The following is a 17,627-nucleotide window of genomic DNA, read 5'->3' on the forward strand; positions in this document are numbered from 1 at the left end:
GCTTTGTAATAGAGCTTGAAGTCGAGAATTGTGATGCCACCAGCTTTGCTTTTCTTTTTCAATATTCCTCTGGCTATTCAGGGTCTTTTCTGGTTCCATACAAATTTTAGGATTATTTGTTCCATTTCTTTGAAAAAAGTTGATGTTATTTTGATAGGGAACTCTACATCAAAAGCTAATGATGTAATGTATGGTGATTAACATAACATAATTAAAAAAAAAGTTCTGGTTCTTGGACTTACTGTTTTATATCCAAGCTGTCTGAAATGCAGTAACATTTTTTTAAAGAGCAACCGGGATTTTAATTAAAGTACCAGGGATCCAGCCAAAGATATTTTTCTAAAAGAGAAGAAATATGTTTTTGGAGACAGAACATTTTGTAACAGAGATCTCATATATTTTGATGAGTAATAAATAGCAACATGGACTGTACCCTCATAAGAATCTGACCACAGGGTTTATGTGTGTACACATGTGCATGTATGCACACACGTGTGTGTTTAATGCTCATCCTACCTAATGCGCACAGAGTCAGGGAGACAAATGCACTCTAGTTACTTAAACCATTCAGATATTTAAGGCAAACACAGTTAATGGAACAATATAAGGGCCTGTCTCTTAAGGGCAGAAGATTACCTTTTGTTCTCCCTGATTTCCTTTGATTTAAAAGGCTTTGGCTACAAGACTCCATGCAAACAGCACTAGGTAAGAATTCAACTTCTGCAAGTGCTGGTTGGCAGAAGTCTACCATATCCCTAATGCAGAGTGAGACCATGTGGGATACTGCAATTCCATGCCACTCATACTCATAGGTAAAGGAATTTAAAATAAAACAAAGCCCCAGTATCATAGATGAGAGTCTGGCAAAATTATTTTACCTATGAGTTCTATTTTTGTAAATTCATGCTACTGCTTGGAAAATCCCTGATAATTCCCACACATCAAGCTAGTCAGAAGCTAAAGAAAGTGAGCTTCAAAACCACCCAGCTTCCTCCATGAACCTGAAAGCCTATGTGCATACCAGTGCAGGCAACAGTGCACCCATGTCCATTTCGGGTCCACAGATACTACAAAATTGAGGCATTAGTGGAAGACTTGTTAGGAGCTGGCAGACCATCTCAGGCAGAAGGGCTGGAAGTTTGGAAGCCTCTGGTGTCTACCCATCCCCAGAGGCATGGCACTGCCATGGGGCCAGCAACCACAGATGGCGCCCTGCACAGACAGCTGAGAGGCAGACAGCCATGGGTCTGTGGGAAGCATCAGACAAGTTGCTGGCTGGGTGCCATTACTGGGCCTGTGGACCTGGAACAGGAAGCTGGGGTGGTGATATTAACCCCTTTTCCCTGACATTATGGGTGTTATTTCTCTGGATCTAAATGACGAAGGATAAGGAAGTGATTTTTTTGAGAGGAAAATAGACATTGCCATGCTAGACAGACATCTCAACCCTAAAAACTAATTTACCTGAGGGAAAATTGATATGATGCCCCCCTCTGGTAAAGCAACAATGTTTAGGCTAAATTACACCAACCAAGCTTTTTACATTGATTCCATCTGGTGATAGTAGATATAAAATCACAAGATACTATAATACACACACACACACAATTCTATATTGATTGTTATATATTTTGCTATAAAACAAATATATTGTATTCTTTAAGTGACAACAGCAAGTGAGAATCTTTCAAGCCCTGAAAGGCTAGTCAGTGGAAGAAAATGAGAACAGTGTGCAAGCACCACCCACAGAAATCCAAAGTATGGAAAGCAAGTGACTAGGAGTCAATTGTCAACTCCAATTAAGAAGTGACATCCATTCACTGTTTCTCAAAGTGTACAGAGCATGAAGTGCTTCCACAATAAGCCCAATTGATCCTCACTTCAAAGGAAATGGACCCATGTGTCATGTGGTATAGGGGACAAGCACTGGACCAGGTGTCAGAAGATCCAGGGTCTCAGTTGCTGCTCTATCACCTAACACTGTGACCTTAGCCTCAGATCACCCATCAGTGTGGTGGGGATTATGTCTGCCCGGACCACTTTATAGTGGTGATGTATGGAAAACAACAACATGTATACCAATTTGTATATCAATCCAAACATAGCATACTAATGTATTGTGATCTTACTGCCCTACTTCAGCCCAAGGTGTCAGAGTATCACTAGTAAATCACTACTGTTCTATCCACATAATGTCTTAGCAAAGGGAGAAAGTGCCTATAAAAACCCTAAGAGGGAGTCAGTGTATGGAGGATTAAGCCATAAGAAAGAGAGAGACAAGAAAATCAAACTCCCACCCCTCATGCCTAACAATCCAGCCCAGTCAGGGGTAATGCACTTCAATTAAGTGCTAGGCTTCCAGAGAGCCTTGTAGATTGACTATCAAAATTCTTGCTCAACTGAACTGAAACCTTACAAAGTGGCCACCACTAAGACTCACCAAGGAATTCCTGATATAGACAGTAGTCGATGTCAATTAACCTTTGTGAACACGAAAAATAAATGGAAAGGTTGAGGAATTAACAGGGAGACAAACACAGATGCCAGACACAAGCATGATGTTACAGTAAATGCTACAATCACATGGTAGTTAATTTTAGTATAGTAGGAATGGTTCTCATGATAAAAGATCTTTTCTAAAAGTGGAAGTACATTACAAATAGGGGCTGAGTCTAATCTATATATTTCCCCCTATCGCACTCTGATTAGTCCCACATCTGCACTGAGTACAAATATTTATTTAAGATAGCATATTGATGCCTTCTGAATGTCTGAAGAATCAGTAAATATAACTGCATTCAGCTGTGTATCATTCAACTTCCTTAATTGATGATTCAAGCAAAATTAATTAAATTCCTAAATTATGAAGACATCTTTTCTCCTAAAGGGAAAAAAGGATTCATGGAGTATAGAACTGAGTGACAACCTCACTCGAATCCAATACCAGCCTGGGGTAGTAATGCAGTTGGAACCTACCAGCCCCCCCACCCCTTGGCCTAGCCCCTTTCTCTTCACATCTCCACCTCCATCAAGCAATACGTGGGGCCTCACAGTCATGTGATGGGGAAACCCAGACAAGTGCAAGCTCTGTTCAGATCACTCTCAATCCATGGCCATGAACACCCCCACTGCACACCCCTTGAGCTTAGATATGTACACACTAATTATGCAGACCTGCCCTCAAGATTTTAGACCAGAGAAAGATGTCTTCAAGGGTCCTGGAAATGACTTTGGGGTCATTTAGGTAGGGACTTCTGAAGTCTAGTTTATGAGACCATGCTCTAAAATGGGGGCCAGAGACTCCAGATGAGCAGGTTCCTGGGTTCCTTAACCCTTGACCTAATAGGAAAGGGCATGGCTAGAGAAGGACACAAGCCAAGGCCTCTAAGATGCAGGGCTCAGCACAGGGACCCTGGGTACCCAGGTCTCAGAAGGTAATTCTTGAACCCATGGCCCTTCTATCTAAACTGTCTTCTTTCTGTGATTCCTTTAATGGTAAAGTTCATGAATAAATGATCTATATGCAAGGTTCATTTTTTCATCAGCCTTTTTTTGTTAGCCTTTGATTTTGCAACTTGTCACATTGTAGCCTGTATCCTTACTACCTAGTATAATTATTTTCTCTAGGAACACTCATAATTTTCTTCTTACCAAATTTAATTCCCCCAGCATTTTTCCCCCTCCTGCTTTTAAATTTTAAGATCATTCTTCACCTACACCCTATGTAGCCTTGTTCTGTCCTTGTGCCCCTTTAATGCTACTTTCATCTGTTTCTTCTGCCACTACTTTAACTTCCTTTCATTCTATATCCATTCGTTAAAGGTTAAGTACTGCTCTGGACAACTATCCTTCCAACTCTGCACAAAATATTCATCTACTGCCATGTATATGCCCAAATGCACTTGTTCAATTTCCTTTGACCCAGAATTCATCTCTCCCTGCTTTTTAGCAAACCAACTACTTTTTTTGTTTTTAAACACTTGAAGATCATCTTTTCAAAATACTTCCAATTAACTCCACTCAGTCCTAATCACTCTAGATAATATATAATAATGCCAAAGTTAGGGCTCTGAATCTGGATGAGTGTAACAGAGAAGCACACAGAGATGGTAAAGAAGGTTCTTCTTATTTGCCAAGGCTAACTGATATTATCTATATTCCTAGAGTCATGTTTCTCATACTTTGATATGCACAGGAATCATCTGGGGATCTTGTTACAATGCAAGTTCTGGTATAATAGGCCTGGGTGGGGCCTGAAAAGCCTCTCCACCGAGGTGATGGCTGGGCTGAGGCCTGACAAAATGGAAACAACTCAGACAAGTGGTTACTAAGGGAACAGCCTTTCATGAGAGGAAACAGAAAAAGCTACAGCCCAGTCAGGAATTAGATCAGAGTGAAACATATTTGCCATCCTAGAAATGTAAAAAAAAAAAAAAAAAAAACATGGACTTTGTATTCAGGCAAATATGTGTTCTAATCTCAACTGACCCACCATGGACAAGTTATTTAACCCATTTTCTATTAAAAAAATTATTTCTTGCCAACTGTTGGAAGCTTTGCTAGATGCCAGAGAATATGACAGATGTGATCCTACTCTTACGAAGCTCCCATTCCAGCCCTCTTAACCTGTTTCCTCATCTATAAAATGGCTAAATAATGCTAATTTTGCATTAGTCATCAAATGAAATAATGTTTTGAAAATTTTAATATATAATACTTAATAAGTACCTAATAATTATTAGAATCTCTATCTTTCCTTATATATTTGGCAATGAAATGTCGACAAAGTGTATATGCCTTTTGTGTATTTAAAATTGATTTTTAAATCTGTTTTATTTTTCCCCTAAGATTATAAATTCTTGAATTTAGAAAAATAATCTCTTATAGCTACTTAGCAACTTGAAGAGCACTTCATTCACACATTTCTTCAACAAATATTTTACTGAGTACCAAATAAATAAATAAATTGTTTGGTGATTGTATTATAAGGAAAACTAGAGCAAGATAAGAGGAGAAAAGAGTGATGGAGAAGGGGAAATGTTATTATACTTAGAGTGGCCAGGGAGGCCCTCACTGATAAGGTCACATTTAGGCTGAACTGAGGATTGAGAGTGCAAGCAGTGTGAGTTTCTGAGAAGAATTTTCAGGCAGAGGAAACAGCAAGTGCAGAAGTCCCAAATATTCTGTGTGTCTGCGGAAGAGTAAGGAGGCCAATATAGCAAATTCCTTCATTTTATAAAAGAGGAAGTTGAGGCCTTGAAAAATAACTTTGGCAGACCCAAGCATATCAATTAAGTTAATTTTAGTTGCTGTAACAAAATAAACATAAACTCAAACTCGAGAAGTATATGCCTTGCTTACAATACCAGTGTCCCAGAGTAGCAGGCACTCTCCTCCAGGGACCCAGGCTCCTTTCATATTGTATCTTTGCCATTTTCAAAACAGGGCTTCTGGGCTCAATTCAAGCATCAGATCCCAATGTCTGATAGGGAGAGATTATGGAGGATCACATATAAGAGGTTTATAACAGGCCAAGCCTGGAAGTGGCACACATGAATTCTGCTCACACTCACTATCATTTTTTTTAATTATTTCTAGCATTTTATTTTATTTTATTTTTTTAATTTTATTATGTTATGTTAGTTACCATACAATACATCATTGGTTTTTGATGTGGTGATCCATGATCCATTGTTTTTGTATAACACCCAGTGCTCCATGCAGTACGTGCCCTCCTTAATACCCATCACTGGGCTAACCAACCCCCCCCCCTCTAAAACCCTGTTTGTTTCTCAGAGTCCATAGTCTCTCATAGCTCATCTCTCTCTCCAATTCCCCACCCCCATTTTTCCCTTCCTTCTCCTAATGTCCTCCATGCTATTCCTTATGTTCCACAAATAAGTGAAACCATATGATAATTGACTTTCTCTGCTTGACTTATTTCACTTAGCATAATCTCCTCCGGTCCCATCCATGTTGATGCAAAAGTTGGGTATTCATCCTTTCTGATGGCTGAGTAATATTCCATTGTATATATGGACCACATCTTCTTTATCCATTCATCTGTTGAAGGGCATCTCGGCTCTTTCCACAGTTTGGCTATTACGGACATTGCTGCTATGAACATTGGGGTGCATGTGGCCCTTCTTTTCACTACATCTGTGTCTTTGGGGTAAATACCCAGTAGTGCAATTGCTGGGTCATAGGGTAGCTCTATTTTTAACTTTTTGAGGAACCTCCACACTGTTTTCCAAAGTGGCTGTACCAACTTGCATTCCCACCTACAGTGTAAGAGGGTTCCCCTTTCTCCACAACCTCTCCAATATTTGTTGTTTCTTTCCCTGTCCATTTTTGCCATACTCACTATCATTTAATCTCTTGATTACCACCTACTACGCAGGAGAATGGGAAATGTAATCCAGCAGGAATATGAGGACAAGGGATTTGGTGAGCAGCTAGCTAGGCTCTACCAGGCCAAGGCACCTTCCTCCTAACCCTATGCTTTCTTCCTTTGCATATGCATGCATGAAAATAATGCTCTCTATAAAGTGGTCTTTATCTTAGTCATAGTTGGCACTAATAATAATATAAGACAGGAGATAGAATTCCTAGTTATCTGCTGTCAGCTAAAACACATTCTACTGTCAAGCAGTTTAATCTTCCTGAGATGGGAATACAAGAGAAAGAAAGATACTTATAATGGATTGAAGGATCAAGCAGAGAGATATGCTGTGATGAGGAAGGAAGATTGCATAGACAGAAAATAGTATCATAACCCCACTTCATTTGCCTCCACTGGTTCACAAGATCCAGCTATAAGTCAGCAACCAGCTGTTCTCTGAATTTTCTTACTCCAGCATCTCACATCAGTAGGACTGTTGCGAGGATCACTTGAAGATTATATAATCAAGAATAAAATTTAGGTATTGTTGTTATAAAATGCAATTAGATAACTAGATAGAGGTATTTTCAATGTACGCTGGGTAGATATTTAGAACATAATGCTATTAATTTATTGAAGTTAATTGTTTAAGTTGGACACACTGTTGATATACACACCTGTCAGGGCTATATCTAGTAGTATAATCCATAGCAGTTGTGATAGACTAAATTACTGGCTCCAATACTTCACCTTTCTCTGTATCTACATCCTTGTCATGCCTCTCTTCCTCTCTCTCTTTTTAATAAAATGCAATTACAAGTAATGGAATGAAAATATCAGTGTGAGGGAGGCAAGAAATTAGAGTCATACAGTAGAATTGGAGTACTCTGTAGAAAGTCTTTTTCAATACCAAAAACAGTCCAATTAAAACTTCCAAAAGTAATACCCATCTGAGGAAATCACGATTACCAGAGAATAAGTCAGTATGTAAATAATCACTAATGAACAAAATCTATGGTGTGAAAACTCTATACTTTTGTCTTGAATTAACAAGGCAAAATGCCTTTTTAAAAAATAGTCTTCTGCAGCTTTAAATTTCTTAAGATAGGGCTAAAATTATAAAAGTAAAGTCAAATGAACCCATACCATACAGTTATCTGCAATAATATCAATACATGGATAAACATAACGTGGATAATATCTCAAGGTTTGAGATGAATGAAAGTGGTCCTTTGACAGAAAATATTACTTAAAATGATATTAGGCTGGATTGTAACTAATACTCATTAATGACCAGAAAACACTGTGTAAATTAAATCCACCATGGATTGTTAATTGAGTAATGCACATAACAACTGAAAAATCCTCCCACAGTAAATACTAAATGAAAGTCATGAAAAGATTAAAATAATACATAACAAAAATTTAGGAAAGTGTCTATCAACATGAAAAAATAGTAAGAGCCGATTCATATCAATATATTTTAATAAATATTTGCTGAGCCTTCACCATGAGTACTTTATGCTGAACACCTCCTGCAAATAAGACTATCTGAAAATAGTCATAATTTCTCCACATCTGAGTATGAGCTTTACTACTTTACTTGCATCTAGTACTTAAGACTTTTCCTCTTACAAGGGTAAGTTAATGATGATATGGAGAATTACTGTGGCTTCTGGGGCATGCCTGATGTAGTTAAGTGGTAATGGGTAATATATGGGCATGGAGTACACACAATACAAAGATAATTATCCTTACTCAGAACTCATTATATTTACTTCCTGTTCCACTGATTTGCCAAATAATCATTGATCATGTATGTGCTCCCTATGACATTTCTTGTCAATCTGTATTAATACATTATTCTTATACTAGTTTAATTTCTTCTTGCGAAGAAATTCTTGCGACTCTGAGAACAGAAACATACATGTTTTGACTTTTTTAAAAGCACTTTGCACACTTTTGTAGGTGCCAAATTATAATATCTGTTGACGTAACGAATGAATTCAGAATCTTTGAATCTTTTTTAGATTAGGCCAGAACAAATTAAAAGTAAATCCATGATGGAATATAGTCTTCTCTCTATAACTGAGGATTTGAAGCCTCTATTGGAAGTGTTGAGGTTGATTTTTTATCAGTAATTATAGGAAAAGCTTTGAGTAGAGGAAACACAGGGATGATGTGGAGAGAAGGGAACACCAGTGGACTGAAAAGCACATCACAACCAAACTTCATAAAATCCACCTACCAAAGAGTTGATTAATATCTCTGTAAACTTCACATCCAAATACCAAAAACATTTAAAGATTAAGACTGAATGGTCAGTTGGGAAAGACTTTTAGTCATACCATCCTAATTATAAAAAAAACAAAGATTTTTTTTTTGTAAATAAAGTTTTATTGGTACACAGCCACAATCACTTGTTTACATAACATCTATGGCTGTTTTCATGCTACCACAACAGAGTTGTGGAGTTCTGTGACTGTATAGCCTGAAAAATTTGAAATATTTCCTATGCGACCCCTTACCAGGAAAGTTTGCCAAGCCCTGCTCCATTAAAACATGGCAAATGATCATCTCCCCACCAAAAATACTTAAAAAAAAAAAAGATTTAATAATGAATTTAAATCTTTAAAATACATGTCTCCAGGAAATGTTAATCTACATAATGAGGTATATTTGATTTTAAAATGAATTTAATTGATAATTACCTTATAATAGATTCATATTTTGCCCAATATATTTTTATTTTTAAAAGTCTAAAGATACGGGCTTCTGGGTGGCTCGGTTGGTTAAGCATCTGCCTTAGGCTCAGGTCATGATCTTGGGGTCCTGGGATCAGAGCCCTGTGTCAGGCTCCCTGCTCATCAGGGAGTCTGCTTCTCCCTCTCCTTCTGCTCCTCCCCACCCTCACTCTTGTGCTCAGGTTCTCTCTCTCTCTCATTTAAATAAAATAAAATCTTTTTTTAAGATTTTATTTTATTTATTTGAGAGAGAGAGAGAAAGAGAGAGCGCAAGAGCAGAGGGAGAGGGAGAATCAGGCTTCCCGATGAGCAGGGAGCCCGACGTCGGACTCGATCCCAGGACTCTGGGATCATGACCTGAGCCAAAGGCAGATACTTAACCAACTGAGCCACCCAGGCATCCCAAAATAAAATCTTTTCTTTAAAAAAGTATAAAGATAGCAGGAGGGGAAGAATGAAGGGGGGGGAATCGGAGTAGGGGACAAACCATGAGAGACTATGGACTCTGAGAAACAAGCTGAGGGTTCTAGAGGGGAGGGGGGTGGAGGGATGGGTTAGCCTGGTGATGGGTATTAAAGAGGGCACGTTCTGCATGGAGCACTGGGTGTTATACGCAAACAATGAATCATGGAACACTACATCAAAAACTAATGATGTAATGTATGGTGATTAACATAACATAATAATAAAAAAATTATAAAGAGATAACTTTGAAGAAAAGACTGCAGTAAGCAGAATAATGAATGGTCCCCCAAAGATGTCTACATCCTTGAAAATGTAACTAAATGACAAAGGGGATTTAAGGCTCAGATGAAATTAAATTTGCCAGTCAACTGACCTTAAGAATGGAGAGTTTCCTGGATTATCCAAGTGGGTCCAATGTAATCACAAAGCCCCTTAAAGTAGAAGATGGATGAAGAAGGATTAGTGTCAACACGACACAATTCGAGAAAGACTCTGTCAGTCACAGCTGGCTTTGAAGACGGAGAAGGAGGTCTATGAGCCAAGGAATGCAGGCAGTCTCTAGAAGCTATAAAAAACAAGGAAATGGATTCTTCTCTACAGCTTCAAAAAGAAATGCAGCTCTGCTGACATCTTCACTTTAGCCAATGAGACCTGTATCAGACTTCTGACCTCCAGAAATGTAAGATAATAAATTTATCTTATTTGAACACATTAAGATTGTGGTAACTTTTTTTTTTATTATTATGTTATGTTAATCACCATACATTACATCATTAGTTTTTGATGTAGTGTTCCATGAATCACTGTTTGCGTATAACACCCAGTGCTCCATGCAGAATATTGGTATATTGCTGCTATTAAAAGTTACCACGAGGGTTCTAGTGTGGTAACTTTTAATAGCAGCAATATACCAATATACAAAGGCCAAACATTTAAAAAGCCTACAGGCTACTATTTATTTGATATTAATCTCAAATTCACTAAAAAAGAAGGAAACAAAATGTACGCTGTTAAAAATTAGTTGCAGCATCAATAAAACAAGTGAACCCAAACCAAGAATAATAAAAGTAACAATAACAAGAAGACCCAAATAGGATAATATTTTCAGGGGAAAAAAAAAAAAACATTTATGTGATTTTAAATCTGCCCTCTTTGAACAGCTTAGTAGCTCATTTTCTTTCACAGTGAAGTGTAAAGTATAAAATATATTAAGAAAAATGTGATGAAATATGTCTTAGAGAAAAAAAAGTGCCTTATCACCCCTACCCCCCAAGTGTATTGCTTTGGTGTAGTCCTAAGCCCTACTTTAGCTTCAATTTTAAAGAGCGTAATATAATACTTCCTTCAAGTTCTCTGATGAGAAGAGGTACTATACTAGGAATAGAGAACAGGTAGACTGTGAAAAGGTCAAAATAAACTGTTCCCAGGGTAATAGCAAAACTTCATCAAAGGCAATGTAGTAGAGTACCAGGGGAGGATGAGATCTTGCTGAGATTGAATTTAATTCAGTCTCTTAATTTTGAGAAACTCCAAAATTCAAATTCCACATATACTGCATTTAAATATAAATAAGTATATACAAATAAGCAAGCAGATATGTAAAGGGAATAGTAAATCTACTTAAAGAAGGCAGGAAAGCAATGATCAATTCATTACTAAAACCACCAAACATAGGGGCGCCTGGGTGGCTCAGTCGTTAAGCATCTGTCTTTGGCTCAGGTCATGATCCCAGGGTCCTGGGATCGAGCCCTACATCGGGCTCCCTGCTCCATGGGAAGCCTGCTTCTCCCTCTCCCATTCGCCCTGCTTGTGTTCCCTCTCTTGCTGTGTCTCTCTCTGTCAAATAAATAAAATCTTAAAAAAAAAAAAAAAGCACTAAACATAGCTAGTTACAAGAGAGTTTGGATGGGCCACACCCTAAGTTGACAGGTTACCTCTAAATAGCATCCCACTTCTGTGTTTTTTTAATTGCAGGGAGAGGGAGCAGGGAAAGATCGCAGATCAGGAGACCCAGGTTCCAGTGTTGACTTGCCCAATAATTTATCTTTGTGAATCTAGGTTTTCTAGTTTGAAAACTAAGGAGATGCAATTAAGTTAATATGTCCCAAAGTTTGGGATCTATATTAGTGGAAGTAACAGATGAGTTGGTTAAAAGTATTAAATAATATTGAATCTCTCAGTAAAAAAGTTATTTCCTTTTCAATTCTCTTTTTAAACTTTCTAAGAAGGTCAAGGAGAAGTCTCAGCTTGGTGCTAGTATAGCTTTGACACCTTCCTAATACCAGCAAATCTTCTTTTTTAACAGAGGGCACACCTTAAATTTAGAGTCTTCCAAAGGCAAAGTCTTTAGCTAGAATTAAAATGTTGTTTTATCTTTATTGTATTAAATTATATATTTTTCTATTTATGGCATATAAAACTGGTTTCACTTACAGTATACTGTAATTTATTTAAATAAAAACAGGAAATTGATTTAAGACAAAAATATTAACAATATATAGGTGATAATTATATAGAATTGAGAAATGGTAGGTTAAATTATTTCTAGGATCTTTTCCCATTCTAACTATAAGCCAATGATCAGAAACCTGGCCTTCACTATCAAGGGAAATTTTGAAACACTGTCTATTCCATTTAGTTGCTAAGATAACTCTTGGAATTGTTCTATTATTATTTTTTTAGAGATGGGGAGGGGCAGAAAGACAGGGAGAGAGAGAATCCTAAGCAGGCTCCTCACCCAGCACAGAGCCTGATGTGGGGCTCAAGCTCACAACCCTGAGATCACGACCTGAGCTGCAATCAAGAGTCAGACACTTAACCGACTGAGCCACCCAGGTACCCCGGAATTGTTCTGTTACTGAATTAATGTATACATGTCTTGTTTCCCCAAAAGAAATAATAAAACCAAGAAAAGCAACATATGTACCTCATTAATGTATATTGAATGAATAAATGGATTCTTCCTTCGCTTATATAAGGATCTTTCTAGACCTAAAGAGACCTTAAATTTAAAGCCACACCTAAATCAGCATAACTATATTATTTCCCTGTTGATAGTTTATATACTCTTGGGAATGTCAGAAACGTAAATCATTTCAAGCACTGTCTCAGATCTCAAGTTCTTCCAAAACAACACTATTTGAAAGCTCAAACCTGTATCTCAAAGTGGTATTACTGGCATGCATTGTCTATCTAATCTGCCAACCCAGTTCTTGAGGTACAAAATCAGGAGAAAGGAAAAAGGGATGGGGCCATCCAAAAGCCAGGCCAGACAAGGAAAGTCATGAAAGTACAGGAACTACACACTCCTATGGGCCTTGGAGAGTAATGGCTTGTTGCATATGTAAGAATGGGGAGTAGGGAGAGAGTTGAAGCAGAAAAAATTATGGGGTTCAAAATGGAGGTATTGTCCTCCCGAGTAGAAAAAAGTAATTCATGTGTCAGCCTTCCTGGGTCAGCTACTTGCTGATTGTGTGACATTGGACAAAGTTGCTTAACCTCTTTTGCTTCAGTTTCCTCAGCTATAAAATGGGGTTAATAATAGTACCTAATTCACTGTGTTTCTCTGGGGCCTATATTAACATTAATACGTGTAAGTGTCTATAGGAGTCCCTTCAGCATAACACATGTCCTATATCGTCTGTCATCTGTAGCACTACTACAATGGATTATCTTCATCTACCTGCAGGTCTAGCCCTGAGACTCACTGTTCCCTTAAAAGGCAGGGACTAGGCATTATTCACTCTTACTTCCAGAACCTTGAACAATCCATAACACACAGTCGGACCTTAATAAACTGTCCTTGAATGAATTCATTAACAGACCAATGCTACTACAATGATTCTCATCAATATATAGCCCAACTACTTGAAAGGATATACTAACACATGTAGTCATTAAAATTAGAAGAAGAAGGAAAAGGTTTATTAACTCACCTCAATATGGTTTGGGTGTTATTTTTATGGAACTGAAGGAAACTTTAAAACACACAGTGTGCATCAAGAAAAGAAATGATAAAGAAGGAAGAGTGGGGGATTGCACAGAACATTATTGATATGTGCTAAGAATTTTAAAGCCCAATCTGGTCTTTCATGCACACACTGTAGAAGATAAATAATTTCTTCAACAGTCCTTTATTTTTCCCAACATTACTAATTAACCTGAGGAGAGGGACTTAGCCAAACTGGCTAGGACATTACAGAATTTGGATAAGGACTTGATGTGGGACGTTGTTTTCCAACAGCTAGCTAAGAGGTTCTCTATCGACATGTTTAATAGCCTCTTCAGCAGGCGCCTGGGTGGCTCAGTTGGTTAAGCGACTGCCTTCGGCTCAGGTCATGATCCTGGAGTCCCGGGATCGAGTCCCGCATCGGGCTCCCTGCTCGGCAGGGAGTCTGCTTCTCCCTCTGACCCTCCTCCCTCTCATGCTCTCTGTCTCTCATTCTCTCTCTCTCAAATAAATAAATAAAATCTTAAAAAAAAAAAAAAATAGCCTCTTCAGCTTTCATAATGCCTCCACCTCAGACTCACACAACTTTTTTCCCAAAATATGGTGCAACTTGAACTTACCCCCAATTGAAAGTATTTTGAAAGGCCACACCAGGCTTTTTAAAATATGATTCTGAAACTGACATGATGATTGTAAGAAGATGCTATAATAAACACAATATTTTTAAAGTAAATTTTGTAAACCAAAGTTAGTTTATCTCCCATATAACATTCTCTCTTTTTGCAGGGGGTGGGGGTGGTATTTTAAACAATACTTTGAATGCCTGTGGCGAGCTAACTTTGCTGGTTCACTTTGCTTAAAGCTGAACCTAGAAGAACAACAAAAACTCTCATTCACCTCCTGGGAGCCAATTAGTGGAGAATGTGCATGCTAAAAAAGTCATCTCCAAACACCACATGTACTTCATTTAAATCTGTAATTCACCTCTCACATTTAAATCAGCAGACAGTTCTAAAAATCTGCCAATTTGGGATTGTTGGAAACTAATATGGCTTAATATTTTCTGAACTTAGCTTTAAAATTTAGTTTGCAGAAATTTCAGCCACTTGTTAATGTGATGGCAATAGAAAACGGCTATTTTGGGGGGCGCCTGGGTGGCTCAGTCGTTGGGCGTCTGCCTTCAGCTCAGGTCATGGTCCCAGGGTCCTGGGATGGAGCCCCGCATCAGGCTCCCTGCTCCGCGGGAAGCTGCTTCTTCCTCTCCCACTCCCCCTGCTTGTGTTCCCTCTCTCACTGTCTCTCTCTCTGTCAAATAAATAAATAAAATCTTAAAAAAAAAAAAAAAAAGAAAGAAAATGGCTATTTTCTCTTTGCTTGCTACTATTTCCTTCTAGAAAATAAGGATGCAAAGACTCCACACCATCAAACAGATCTACAGTCATTTGGGACATCTAATCTCTCTTTACATTGCTTCTGCTTTATCAATTAATCAGTCCCTTTATTAAACAATACTAGGTAACAAGGAGTAATGATGTCCACAAACCTAACTTTGACCCACTAAAATAGCCTTAACAGATTCAACTGCAACCTTGTTGACAGTTTTATTGTTAAATGTGACTTGATCTTTAAAATGTGGTAGTATTAAGGTAACAAACTTAAGTAAATTGCAAGCAGCCTTGAGTCTATTAATATAAAGTACATTGACTATTATATTATGTAATTTGCTAATAAGATTAACAATTAAGTTGGTTGGTTCCCCAGAAATTCCTAACTGGCTCACTTTCAAAGTGTGAAGTTTCAGATATATAAATAGCCCTTAGGAGAAAAGCATTTGATGATTGTGATTAATTCAGTTCTAGGCACCTAGGTGTCACAAAATAAAAGAGCATTTGATGAATCCCAAAGTTTCGTGTATTGTTTGTTATATTAGTTTGCATAAATGGAAAAAAATCTCAAAACACTTTTTCAATAAAATTTAGGTATTTCTAAAAAGCATTCCATAAAATGAATATCATGGCATTAGTAATAACAAGCATAACTAGAAGGGAAAAGCACTTTTATTTTTCTAATTAACTTCATAACCAAGACTGATGTCTTTCCCTAGGGTATTTGACTCCCTTTGTTTTGCTTCTAATATCTATGGCTTCAAACATGTAACTTTTTCACCTAGCAGGGGATGATTTCAATTGCATTTCGGAACATGAATTTCCCTCTCCTGGGTTCTAAACCCTAGAACATTTCCTATTTTTGCATTTTTCAAAGGGAATGTTTGGGGAATGCCAAATGTGTCCCTCCATGTCAAATCTCACAGTCTCATATATTTGCTAGGAAGATGGCTGGAAATAATTAAGATCCTCAAAACCATTCTTCTGGGTACTCAGAGTTCTGCCACTCAAACTTTTAATTATAAACTGACATCTAATAAAGCAGAATGTCAGAGAGCTACTGCAATCACACTCACTTTGCAGTTTTACTGTGGACATTACTATAGCAAAAGCCTGCCTTGGCGATCATTTTTAATTAAATAAAAGGCAAGCCCTCCCAGAGCAAGAATTACAATGAAATTCAGCTTTTCAGTGGAGCAGCTGTGTAAACGGGTTCTAAAATTAGTCTAGTCATTTCCAAGCTGTGTTTTGCAGCTTCAGTGTGTCTTCTGCAGTCCATGTCAGGATGAGAAAATGAATTTTCTCAAGAACATCCCAGTCATTTTGGGTTCAGTCCATTTTAATGGTGTCATAGCTAACTCAAAGCTCTCAGTCCTAAGCAGTCTGGACATAGGGAGACATGATCAAAAAGTGCCATTTGAGAAGAGTGTTTGCTTTAATTTCGATGGTGTTGACAGACTGATGGGTACTGTAATAAAACCACCCAGCCTCTTCCCCAGGGGATGTATAATCTAAACAAGACAAACAAGAATATAATGAACAACTTAGCCTGACAGACAGTAGCTAGCTTCAGATTTCAGGCTTCCTGTCTTTTACTAGAACAGTAAGAAGGAACCTTTCTAATTCCTATTTCTAATACTTGTTTTTGCAAGGAAGCAATGGGGGTGATCACAGAAAAAAATTTATGTAAGACAGGACAGCCGTTATGCATCTCCTCACCACAAAAAAAGAAAAAAAAACCAAAATAGGTTTTCACCCTTTCTTAACCCAAATTCCTGCACTGTCTATCTTAGAAGATTAAGGGGTAGTGGGGAGAAAACAGGTAAGGGAGGAGAAGAGGAAAAGAATGAGAATGGAGTTGGCACCATATAGTAGGAGAACAGTAATAAGAATTTAATTTATATCTCTGAGAGCATTCAAATCTATACAGGACTACAAATAAGTGAGCACTTGCCTTTCTTATCCTTTATTAGTGATAATTTAATGTTGCTAATGCATATGGCACTATGAGATTCCTAAATATAAGGGGCATCGGACCTTGCAGAATCACTAATATTTTCTTTACAAAGCAGGTATTCTAAGGCTGGAAATTCAAGATTATGAGGTCATCTCTGAGCTAGGAGAGAGGGTCAAAGAGATCAACAGGGAGAGGGAGATGGGGGTTATGTCAACATAACACACTGGCTGCTGCTGAACCCACACCAGAAACTTTAAACCAGTAGCTCAACCCATTCACAGAAAGTCACCCCCACTACCTGCCTAGACAGGAACTGTTCCAGAGGATCTAAATGGTGCCTTACTGGGCTCAGGGAACTATAAAGTGGCCACTCTGAAGTGTCTGTGGTCATCCTTGGACATGTATTTTAAAATGCTGTGTTATCTTATCAAGTAGTAAGCACCACAAACATTCTAGGTGCTCAACTTATTTTCTAAGTAACCTGAAAATGGTGAGCAGAAACAGACCTACCATGAAACTAATGTAGAGCTCTGGTTTGCACCACCCCTGTGAAATCTGGGTGTTGTAGAATGTTCAATGCAGGGAGGGAGGCCAAGTTGCAACCAAGGGTTTATGGTAATATTCCCAAATAGATCTCAGAAGAAAGAGATGTGAATACCCAAGATTCCACTAATTTATTGTGATCTCTTTCTCATAAAAAAATTCATTTTGATATTTAATGTATTCATAGCTACCATGTTCTTTT

This window comes from Halichoerus grypus, chromosome 1, assembly GCF_964656455.1.
Source record: "Halichoerus grypus chromosome 1, mHalGry1.hap1.1, whole genome shotgun sequence".
Lineage (NCBI taxonomy): Eukaryota > Metazoa > Chordata > Mammalia > Carnivora > Phocidae > Halichoerus > Halichoerus grypus.